This window comes from Homarus americanus, unplaced genomic scaffold (genome assembly GCF_018991925.1).
Source record: "Homarus americanus isolate GMGI-L3 unplaced genomic scaffold, GMGI_Hamer_2.0 scaffold23578, whole genome shotgun sequence".
Classification (NCBI taxonomy): domain Eukaryota; kingdom Metazoa; phylum Arthropoda; class Malacostraca; order Decapoda; family Nephropidae; genus Homarus; species Homarus americanus.
Window position 1 is genome coordinate 4,461,044 of NW_024733231.1, and position 12,712 is coordinate 4,473,755.

A 12,712-nucleotide genomic window follows, 5' to 3' on the forward strand; every position below is an offset into this window, starting at 1 on the left:
GGACGAATAAGCTGGTACTACGACAGGTCTAAGCTTACTTGAGTTGTTTATAAGAGTGATTACAGCTTAAGCGTCTGGGGGTAGAGGGAACAGGGATGGTGGGTGGGGGGGGGTAATAAAAAATGTGGGGGGAAGGAAAGGGGAGAGGGAAGGGGGGGTAGGAAAGGTAGGGGAAGAGAGGAGGGAAGTGTGGTCGAGAGAGAGTGAGGGAGGAAGTGTGATGGAGGGGAGAGAAGAAGAGGAGGAGGAGGAGGGGATGTGGGGTTATATGGAGAAGGAAGTATGATGTCAGTAGCCAGGTAAAGTTGTAAACATAAAACACCTGGGGTACCTCGCGAGACCTTGTGGTATGCCTCTCACACACCTGTTGTTGTGGTCGACCCCTCTTCTTTGTTGTGTTGGAGAGAGAGAAAGAGAGAGAGAGATGTGTGTATGTAAATATGTAATTATGCAAGAACCTATAAGTGTATTTATGTATGTATCGAGTGTATGTACGTGTAAATATGAATGTATGTATATCGTGTATGCATAAACATGTAAGTATAAGTGTATGTATGTATGTATGTATGTATCTAGTGAATGTACGTGTGTGTAAATATGTAAGTATATATGTATCTAGTGTATGTACGTGTGTGTATATGTCTGTGTGTGTGTAAATCCATCAAAACATAAGCCAAACGAACACCACGAGACAGCCCGACAGGTTTAACCCGTTCTCCGCTAAGCCTAAGACCCTAATCCAAGTTCCTCATTATGTTGAGTTCTTCCCTGGCTAGCAGACGGTATCTCGGGTTAATTGTGTATCAGACCTCCTGTTGTGTTCACCGGTGTGGGATAATTTGTGTTGATTAATTTATGAGTTTGTGGTGTGTGTGTGTGTGTGTGTGTGTGTGTGTGTGTGTGTGTGTGTGTGTGTGTGTGTGTGTGTGTGTGTGTGTGTGTGTGTGTGTGTGTGTGTGTGTGTGTGTGTGTGTGTGTGTGTGTGTGTGTGTGTGTGTGTGTGTGTGTGTGTGTGTGTGTGTGTGTGTGATTTACAAGATTTTCGTCTGTGTTTACAAGTCTGTGTTCTGTGTATATAATGCTTTACACCTTTTACCTGGCAGTGTTACGTCACCTGTGGAGGAGTGCAGACGTGTTCTTTGTTAATTAATACAGTGATAAGCCTCAGGTGTAAGCTTCAGGTGGATACAATGTCAGGGAGCAACTGCTGGTGTTAGGTTAAGTTTGGCACCACCACAGCCTTTAACACAGCAGCTCTTGTGGAGTATGTTTGCTGGTAGTGGTAGTAGGGGTGGTGGTAGTGGGAAGGAGAGAGGAATATGCCATCAGCCAGCGCGATAATAGGGGGTAGTAGTAGTAGTAGTAGTAGTAGTAGTAGTAGTAGTAGTAGTAGTAGTAGTAACACACCATCATCCAGCCTAGGACAACACAACCACACAATGTAGATACAATCCCAGAACTTCATCATCAGACGTGGGCGTAAGACAAGGGTAAACAACATGCAAATATCCTTGTAAATACTGTGGGTGTAACTCTTAGTGCAGATTATATTGTGTAACTGGTGCGGAGGTACACACACACACACACACACACACACACACACACACACACACACACACACGTCTATATTTCTTAAGTCATACCGTTAATTATACTGACACCACCTGACAATTCTGACACCATGACACACTTCTGACACCACCTGATGACACTCACCACAAAGCAATGAAACAGAACAAAACCCCATTACCAGAAAACATCACCTGAGAATAAACTAATTACATCTGTTCTTTTCTTACCAAGTTAATTAAGACTTGCACACCTTTATTCCACTTCATCTTGACATTAAGAATCAAGGTAAAGTAAAACCTCCATTGGGTTGGGTTAGGTAAGGTTTAGCGTTAGACTAATTAGTATTCAGGTGAAATAAGCAAAGGTGTGTTATCTCCAGGTGAACCCATTGCATCTTCAACAGCTCGCACACCTGGCGGTAATTAACTCAAGATACGAGCGAATGATTGCAGGTAGGCGAGAGAGAGAGAGAGATCCCCATCTCTCAAGAATTACAGAAGGCACAATTCACTAGCATTATAAAGGTAAGGTAAGGCAAGGTCCGTGTGTGTGTGTGTGTGTGTGTGTGTGTGTGTGTGTGTGTGTGTGTGTGTGTGTGTGCATCACGTATACCTCAGCGATAAAAATATAATGATTACCTGAATGTCATCAATGGCGGCGCAAAAAAAATTAAACAAAAAATAAAAATAAATAAAAATAAATACCTCAGCCACAGGTCTGTCCAGCTCCTCCCGTGGGTGCATGCCATCACGGGCTGCGACACCCACCACCTTCAGGTATACCTGTTTGGTGAGGAGGAGGAGGAGGCTTGTGCTGACTCAAACATGATGTCTGGAGGTCCTTGACAAGTGAGAGAGAGAGAGAGAGAGAGAGAGAGAGAGAGAGAGAGAGAGAGAGAGAGAGAGAGAGAGACCCTCCCTCTGGTGTGGGTGTGTGTAGGTGTGGGTGTAGGTAGGTAGGTAGGAACGTAGGTAGGTAGGTGTGTGTGTCATCCAGTAACTCACGAACCAGACAAGACAACAATCATGGTGAGACTCCCCTACTGACCCTCCACACACACACACACACACACACACACAGCGAGAGCACCTATCATGAACTTGTCAAACAACGGACGGGATATTATTGATAACATACCCGTCCCCTTGTGCTTGAGGTCACCCACCACATCTGAAGACACTGTGGTGACATGAGGCAATGATAATCAAAATGTGCGCGCGTGTGTGTGTGTGTGTGTGTGTGTCAGCTAATGGCCCTAATGTGTGTGTGTAATGAAGACGATAAGTGGACAAGACAACAACAAGACACAAAACAATGATCGAACACAAGTATGATGTGGAGTATAATGATATATCAGAGTTATATATTATACTCTTGACATATTTTACCTGACAGCGCACAACACTACAGATGAGAGAGAGAGAGAGAGAGAGAGAGAGAGAGAGAGAGAGAGAGAGAGAGAGAGAGAGAGAGAGAGAGAGAGAGAGAGAGAGAGAGAGAGAGGCGAATTTATCATTGCTTCCTTCTGTAATATGACACAATGTTCAAATAATCACTTCGTCATTTCAAAATACAGAGCAGTTCTAAAAGGGTATATATTAAAATACAAATATACATACGACTTTGAAATATAGACAGACAGACAGACGACAGACAGATAAGACAAAAATAATACAAAAAAGACAGGGGCAAAGATAGATAAACAGACAGAGATAAATTTATAAATGAAAAGATAAACACAAAGATAACAGTACATATCCTGTCTAACAATTTCCGACAGGTACGAAAAAATAGACAGAACTTGCACTACATTAAATAGAAACACCTGTTAATTAAAATTGATCAGTGTTTCTTGTAATTAACTTTCACTACAACGATTTATCTGACACCTGTGATTAACCTAACCCACACCTGATCCCACCTGCAATTAACCTTACCCACACCTGTCAACCTGAAATTAACCTAACCCACACCTGCAATTAACCTTACCCACACCTGTTATTAACCTAACTCACACCTGATCCTACCTCCAAACACACCTGTCATACTAACAAACCAACTGACACCCCAAAAAAAAAGTAATAAATAAAATAAAAAATAAAATCACCGTATTCTGATGTGTAATAAATTCCAACTCGTCCAATTCGTACAGGAAGCCTTCTCCCACCACATGCACTGGAGATCGTCATTCGTCAGGCCTCGGCTACCACATCTCAACCCGGAACTAAATGACGTCTCTAAACCCATACTATTTTCAACACAATTTCACCCTGATTTAGAAATAGGGAGAGAGTTGATACTATCGTGGTGTTATTTATAGAAGATTGGGGGAGGGGTGGGTTCTGGGGAGGGGTGGGTTGGGAGGAGTGGGGTTGGGGAGGTTGGAGTTGGGGAGGGGTGGGTTGAGGAGGGGGAGGGGGTGGGTTGGGAGGGAGAGGGGTCGGCAGAGAAGTGTTAGTAAATAAAGGTGACTCCAGACTTAGGCATAGAGACGCGGGGGAGGCTCAGTTTGTTTACGTGCCAAGTCGACGCATGCGCAGCTAGTCACCCTCTCTGTCTATGAGTGGGTGGTATCCTTCCTCCTACCACCTGCTGACAGACACACACACACTTGGCACATCAGAGACTTTAACACACTAAGAGGCGATGCTCAGTACAGTAAGGGGACAGCCACCTGCTCTTTTACAGGAGTTAATATGTACTTGAAAATATAACTGACTCACAGCCTAACCTCACCATACCCAACCTAACCTAAACCAACCGACAGATAGGCATACACTTCGATATCCCCCCTCCCTGCTCCCCTATGTAAGGTGAGAAGGGAGGAGGGGGGGAAGGGGAGGGCTTCAACATAATCCAGAGAGTGAGTTGGTCTCCACACACACCTGGTTACTGCGTCACCTGTACACGCGTGTCAGCCTCAAGGTCGACACGTGAGGAGACTGTGTGAATTGAAATATGCTTGGCCTTATACTTTGAATTACTGACTATACACGTGTGAGAGAGAGAGAGAGAGAGAGAGAGAGAGAGAGAGAGAGAGAGAGAGAGAGAGAGAGAGAGAGAGAGAGAGAGAGAGAGAGGGGTTAAGACATGGGGCATAGTCAAGGGGTAATCATTTATTCTTTCTCTCTCTCTCTCTCTCTCTCTCTCTCTCTCTCTCCACCCAGGCACACAGTGTGGGGGCAGGGGAGAGAGGGTGCAAACAGGTTCTTGGGAGAGTTGACAGACTAGACCTCACCTCAGACCAACGACCACATAAGTACACTTCACCATAAAGTACACTTACCACTTAATGCTCTCTCCACACACACTTATAATGGGTATAAGGTGTGAGGTATAAGTGTGTATCAGGGTGAGAGGATGAGATGGTTGAGTGACTCTCTCTCTCTCTCTCTCTCTCTCTCTCTCTCTCTCTCTCTCTCTCTCTCTCCTTCACACTACAGAGTTATTCGAAGGTGTGTGTGTGTGTGTGTGTGTGTGTGTGTGTGTGTGTGATTATTGAGTGTGTGTGTGTGTGTGTGTGTGTGTGTGTATAGCAGGTATTACCAAACACCTGAGGGCAATAATTACTCAGTTTGGTAATACTTGTATCTGTCGTGTTTAGGGAAGGTCACACCAGATTAACAGTATTTAACATTTAATTAACATACACGTTTAACTTAACTCACCCCAGGGAAATTATCAAGGGGAGTGACATCTTTTGAGGGAAGTGGCACCTTAGGGGAAGTGGCACCTTAAGGACTGGGATGGCATTTTAGGGGATGTGATGGCACCTTCGGAAGTGGAGTGGCACTTTAGGGGGTAGAATGGCACTTAAGGGATAGAGTGGCACTTAAAGGAATAACATGGCACTTAAAGAGATGACAAACCACAACTAATTCAATATACTTCATGGCAACCCACAGGTAAATAAACACACAACAAAATCACAACATATCAAAAAACACAAACAATAACGCAACCTACTGTTCTTTTGTTCCAGACATAACAAAAAGAACAATAACAGGTAATAACAGGTGAACAAAGATCATTTAATTATGGAGTGTTACGAGTAAACTAGTGATAAACATTTACAGAATATCAACATCAATGGAAACATCCACACAATTGGGACAACATTACGGTTTCCTTGATCCTAATACCCATGTTGAGGTGACCTATGTACTGTATGTTTGTGTCTACTGTGTTTGTATTGACTTTTTTCCTGCTACTTTTTTTCCTGCGACTTTTTTCCTGCGACTTTTTTTCCAGCGACTTTTTTTCCAGCGACTTTTTTTCCTGTGACTTTTTTCCTGTAACATTTTTCCTGGATTCCCCCTATACACCCTCACCCCTACCCTTCTCCCCCCACCCACCCCTACAACAACCAATAACCCCCACAACTACAACATAAAGATATATAATGCCTACCACAACACGGGTATATATTATAGGCAGTATATCGATTATATCAGAAGAATTATATTGTAATGTGATATATAATCTATATTAGATTTGATTATATAAGTTGAGGGGTGTGTGTGGTGGTGTGGTGATGGTGTGTGTGGTGGTGTGGTGGTGGTGTGGTATAGTGGTGGTGATGTGGTGGTGCTGGTAGCTAGTGGTGTTAGTGATGGTGGTGCTAGTGGTGGTGTGGTAATATTGCCATGTCATTAATGTTAATGAGTGGAAGAGGTAAAACATCCCTCCCACCCCCTTCCCTCCCTCCCTCCCTCCCTCCCTCCCTTCCTTCCTTCCTTCCCGTGATGGTGGACAGGCAGCAGGCAGACAGGCAGGGAGCAAGCAGGCACCCTCAGCCCCTCCCTCCCTCTCTTGTTGACACTCCTGCTCTTTGTGACGTCATGTGTTTACCATCGTGTAGGGCGCGCTCCTCCGTGTAGACCTTTTTGATGTTACACACACACACACACACACACATATATACATACATACCACACGTACACAAAATACAAGCTGATCTATGCAATTATCATGACATCACACAAACACACACACACTGTCTCTTTATCTCTCTTGCGTGCGTGTGTGGTTGCGTGAGAGGGCATGCGTGTGTGTAAGTAACCTAATCTCAATGTACTTCCCACCGTCAAACCTCAACACCAATTACTATTTTAAGCCACTGTAACGAACCGCGCCACCAATTGTCATGATCTACCTTCCCAGCACTACGAACCACGCCATCTATTGTCATGATCTACCTTCCCAGCACTACGAACCACGCCATCTATTGTCATGATCTACCTTCCCAGCACTACGAACCGCGCCATCTATTGTCTTGATCTACCTACCCAGCACCACGAGCAACGCCATCTAGGGACGAAACACGAGTATGACTCGTCTTAGTTACCACTCCGGGGTTTCCCTTCTCCATATCCTGGTTGTTGCGTCACTTCCTCCAAGTCTTCTTTGTCAGCTCCAATTCGAGGAGAGAGCAGTACACTCTGGGAAGTGACCACAGGATTACCTATCCTGGAAACCTACGGCACAGTGACTACCTACCGTCTTCTACAATACTCAGCCTTGCTCGTCAGCCATCTCAGCTCCGCACGTAAGTATTTGTAATCTTATATTGCCTCCCCCCTCCACCTTGCTTCAAATTATTGTATGTTGTATAAATATGTATATACTGTTAATGTTTAGGTTAAGTATGGTTAAGGGTAAATTATAGAACGCTGAATATTTTGTTAAGGGATTTATGGTACTTTATTATACACAACAAAAACTCGCATCCTTTGTCTACCCTTTTATAGTCCGATTGTCCTTGTTTTTTTTTGTTGTTGTTGCCTGTTGGGATCTGGGTAGACTTTTAACTATATTCTAAATCCCTAACTCGTAACACCACAAACAATACATAATGTGTATAAATATCATGACGCCGTTACCCACCAAGATAACACCCTGGTTGTGGCTCCCTCTCTTCCTGATGTATTAACTTAACCTAACCAAACCTCGTCTAACCTAACGTACCTAACCTAGCATAACTTCACCTAACCTAGCATAGCCTAACCTCGTCCAACCTATCCTAACCAAACCTCGTCTAACCTAACGTACCTAACCTAGCATAACTTCACCTAACCTAGCATAGCCTAACCTCGTCCAACCTATCCTAACCAAACCTCGTCTAACCTAACGTACCTAACCTAGCATAACTTCACCTAACCTAGCATAGCCTAACCTCATCCAACCTATCCTAACCAAACCTCGTCTAACCTAACGTACCTAACCTAACATAACTTCACCTAACCTAGCATAGCCTAACCTCATCCAACCTATCCTAACCAAACCTCGTCTAACCTCACCTGACACCTTGAATCGGAACACTGTGTACACCTCATAATAAAGCCATATACACATAATATATCAATGTATGTATCAATGTAGTTGGGTTAAGTTAGGTTGGGTTAGGTTAGGTTAGGTTACGTTAGGTTAGGTTGGGTTACGTTGGGTTACGTTCGGTTAGGTTACGTTGGGTTAGGTTGGGTTACGTTAGGTTAGGTTGGGTTACGTTGGGTTGGGTTACGTTGGGTTAGGTTGGGTTACGTTGGGTTAGGTTAGGTTACGTTGGGTTAGGTTAGACCCACTTGGGTATATAATCCACCAGTTTCACCCAATAGTTTAATAGCCATGAACCCCCCCCCGCACCCACACACTATATCAAGAACATCTGACCTTTGACCTAACGCTGTGACGATGACCTTTGACACAGTTTATGATGTTGGCGCGTAGGGAGATGATTCACACACACACACACATTTAAATCACTTCACATTCAGTATTCCAGCGAGGGAGGTAGGGAGAGGAAGGGGGAGAGAGAAGGAGGAAGGGGGAGAGAGGAGGGAGCGGAGAGAGGAGGAGGGAGGGGGGAGAGAGAGGAGGAGGAGAAGGAAGGCAGGGGAGGGAGGAGAGGGAGGGAGAAAAGGTCATACGTCAATGACCTCCTCCCTCATACTCCATGACCTTGCCTACACCACCATAGTGACGTCATAACCACCCAGAACATTACTATGCATGACATCATCACCACGGCTTCAAAATGGCGTCATGAGCTTACACACACACACACACACACACACACACACCTTATCACTGTCTTATCTGTTTGTACTCGTGTACTCATTCCATTGTTGAAGTGTGACCAGCAAGTACATTATCTCACTAAAGGACGAACTCTAATGTACTTGATACACTCTAGTACAGTTTAAGTACAGTTTAAGTACAGTAGTTTGATCACTAATGCACTTAATGTATTTGTAAGTACATTTGGGTGTTCATTTCAGTGAGGATATTGTAGTACTGAAACCTCTACTTAACGGACTATATGGAGGGTGTGTTAGATGTGAAACCCTCCATATAACGGATTATATAGATGTGAAAGTCCCTTATTTGGAGGTTTCACTGTATGCCCCGAAATGTACTTTACACAATTAATACAGTTAAATACTAAATCATAACACGACTACAACAACAACCTACAACAAGAACAAGAATAATCTACAAGAACCTACAACAACAACAACAATCTCCCACAACAGCAACAACCTACAACAATCTCCAACAATAACAATCTACAACAATCTCCTACAACAACAACAGATTCTAAACTAAACCCAATCAATTATACTTCAAAACATTCAGGTCAAAATAAAAGTTATCCTGGTACGACAACTTCTCCCGTACTCACCGGCAGTAACTGTAGCGATGCCAGCCGCAAGAGTGTGGATCCTGAAAATTGTAAATAGATAAATAATTAAGAGTCGAGTGGCGTAATACTGACATTTGAGGCATCGAGGCAGCTGTCAACGAACGCCAAATGAATTAAAATTATCTGATAAAGATGTATACTGGTGCTCTGTGTGTGTGAGAGAGAGAGAGAGAGAGCCAACCTACAGACAGACCTCAGGGTGTGTGTGTGTGACCTGCAAACACTGGGCAGGGGTAAAAGTTTGGGTTTAACAGGAGAAGTGAGCATTATCTCTGTGGCGGTGATAAGGGGAGAGATTGTAATGTTGTGTGGGGAGACGGACGGTCATTCACCCCAGGAGGAGCCAGCCGTGTGTGTGTGTGTGTCTGTGTGTGTGTGTGTGTGTGTGTGTGTGTCTCCTTTGTCCCTCCCTTCTCTCCCGACTCGATAATTTGAGACACTGTTCGTATCCCTTCTGTGTGTGTGTATGTGTGTGTGTGTGTTGGCATTCATACACACACAAAGCCACCTCTCACACAATATATAGAATACTAAGCCAACACACACACACACACACACACACACTTGACCCACCTACTTATATCCTAGGTATTGCCCAAGACCAGTGGTACTTCGCTTTAACACACACACACAGTCAACTAAACTCTCACAGACGCCTTGATTCCTCCCTCCCTCCCTGGGGCGACTATCTCAACCTGAGGGAGAAACAAAAGAAGGGAGATGGAAAGAGACGAGAGAAGCGGAATGAAGAGAGAGAGAGGGAAAGATGGAGGAAAGATGTTAAATGAGAAAAGAGACAGCGAGAGTAGGAAAGGAGGGTGGGAGAGTGTGAGAAGAGGTGAGAAGGAAGAGTAGGCAACAAGAAGGGGGAAAGAAGGCAGTAGCAAGAGAAGAGGAGGAGGAGACAGGTAAGAGAAGGGGGGAACAGGTAAGAGAAGGAGAAGATAGGCAAGAGAAGGAGGAGACAGGTAAGAAGGAGAGGCAAGAGAAGGAGGAAAAGAGGCAAGGAGGAGAAGTGAGGCTAGAGGAGAGAAGTAATAAGAGCAGAGCAAGAGGTTCAACAGGTAGGCAGGCAGGTAGGTGTCAAGGGCGCCACCTACCTCCCTTAATTACCCCCCTATTAAATGCCACACACAGACACACACACCTGTCATTCTCCTTCAATGCTGAGATATAAGGCTCGCTAATGAGAGAGAGAGAGAGAGAGAGAGAGAGAGAGAGTCAGTATGCGTGATAGAGAAAGACAGTGTGTGTGTGTGTGTGTGTGTGTGATCCAGTAGAGGCTCACCTTGACCACTAGTTCTTACAACACCCAACCTGAACAACTCTCAAATATAGGTAAATCCCCCCCTCCTCCTTTTTCTCCTCATACCACTTATACCCTCCTACTACTACTACTAACTGACACTCTCTCTCTCTCTCTCTCTCTCCCAAACAGGTGTAACATGGTCTATAAACGTACGCCATAAACACCTGCTCAGAACTGTCACAAAAACACCTGTATAACACACACCTGTATAACACCATAGACAATAACCAGGTAACATACTACAGTAGATAAAGATTAGACCAAGAATATAAAGCGACTCCATTGATCTGCAGGTGCTAATTAGTAGAGGCATGATGGGAGCTAATTAAGGCCCTAGTATCCGCCATCCAGGTGTAAGAGTGTAATAGAAGTCGCCGTAAATCACACAGGTAAATCGCCTCTGGTTAGGTATTTATGCTTTTGAGTTTTATTTTTATTTATCGAATTATTATTATTATTTTCATTATTTGATTGACTGTATAAAAATATTTGTTTATGTAATGGATTTGTGACGGTAAATAGATCCTAGTTAAAGTAATCTAGTGGGCGTGATGGACTTGTGGGTGGCGTGACGGATTTGCGAGTGGCGTGATGGACTTGTGGGTGGCGTGACGGATTTGCGTGTGGCGTGACAGACTTGCGTGTGGCGTGACTGACTTGTGGGTGGCGTGACGGATTTGCGAGTGGCGTGACGGACTTGCGTGTGACGTGACTGACTTGTGGGTGGCGTGACTGACTTGTGGGTGGCGTGACGGGAGCATACACAATATTCAGACGTTATCACAAGAGGTTAAAGTCTATGTATATTAATTACGGGAGCATTTAAACCACGCCAAACACACAAGTCTGATAAGCTGACACAATTACAAACAAACCGCCCGTCAGCAGTGCCTTCGTCAGCGGGTACTAACGTCAGCAAATACCCATCTACGCCAGTGGGAGTTAACACAGTCATCACATCTTCACTACACCACACAACAGACAGACAGACACGCCCGTCCCATAAAGCAATCGGTACATTACACACCTGCTACAAAGGACGCCATGTACACCAGTCCAGAGAGAGAGTAAATGGGGGGATGGGCGGGATGAGGTCGGTAGGGAGGTGGGAGGGAGAGGACAGTAGGTAGGTGGGGGCGGTAGGTAGGTGGGTGAGCGAGGACAGTAGGTGGGTAAATGAGGGCGGTAGGTGGGTGGGTGGAGGAGGTTCAACGACCCGAGGAGAGGGGAGTGTACCAGCCCGGCCCAGTCCAGCCTTGGTACCTACTAGCTATTGATTACCCTCACCTGCCACCCACCTACACCCTCCCCTACCGTCTACACCTGCCACCCACCTACACCCTCCCCTACCACTCACCTACACCTGCCCCTAACAATCCATACTATGTTCAGGAGAGAGAGAGAGTGGTGCTTGGTGTGAGAGAAGAGGTGACAGCATGGGGGGAGAGGTAGGTAGTGAGCCGAAGGTAGGGGAGCCAAGGTAGGTGCCGGTACGTGTAACAGCTGGCACAAGTGAAATGGGCCCCAGTCCAAATGGACCCCTATCCCAAGCCATTAAACCTGGTAACCAATCAGGACATGGACCCCAATCCCAGGGCTATGATTGGGGAGAGATGAAAGCCCATTCAACCACTCTCTGGGAACGACATTGGTGGGGGGAGGATTAGGTAAGGGTGTGTGTGTGTGTGTGTGTGTGTGTGTGTGTGTGTGTGGGGAGAGGGGCCAGTAAGGGCAGAGTATGTGTGTATGGGTAGGGGGAGGGGGAGGGTAGGGGCAGGACAGGATTGGGTAGGGGTGTGTGTGTGTGTGTGTGTGTGGTAGAGGAAAGAGGGGTTAGTAAGTGGATAGTGTGGTGTGTGTGACAAAAATACGGGGTTAACTTTGAGGGGTGGTAATGCGTGTTTGGTACAGGAAGCAGGTGGTGGTGGTGATAGTGGTGATGGTGGTGAGTGATGATAGTGACGTTATTGGTAGTGTGGTAATAACAGTGTTGATGGCAGTGGTGGTGGTGGTGATAGTGAGTGGTGGTAATGTATACTAAGGAACACGTGAAGAGGGGAGGGGAGGGGAGGGGGAGGAGGAGGGGAGAGGGGGAGAGGTTGTCAAGAGTGGCCATGGCCTTAAAGTTA

The 12,712-nt window shown here is 45.3% G+C and overlaps 1 protein-coding gene across 4 annotated transcripts in view; it reads right to left on the reverse strand.

Annotated features, from left to right (window-relative positions):
• LOC121869581 overlaps window positions 1–12,712 on the reverse strand; it is a 57,616-nt gene that overhangs the window by 26,386 nt on the left and 18,518 nt on the right. For 2 of the 4 annotated variants that reach the window (XM_042371014.1, XM_042371012.1), the window contains exon 2: window positions 9,254–9,294. The exons of the other annotated variants lie outside the window; for them this stretch is intronic. The gene's annotated coding sequence lies outside the window, so the exon portion shown is untranslated. The remainder of the gene's footprint in view (window positions 1–9,253; window positions 9,295–12,712) is intronic. 4 annotated transcript variants of the gene reach the window in all.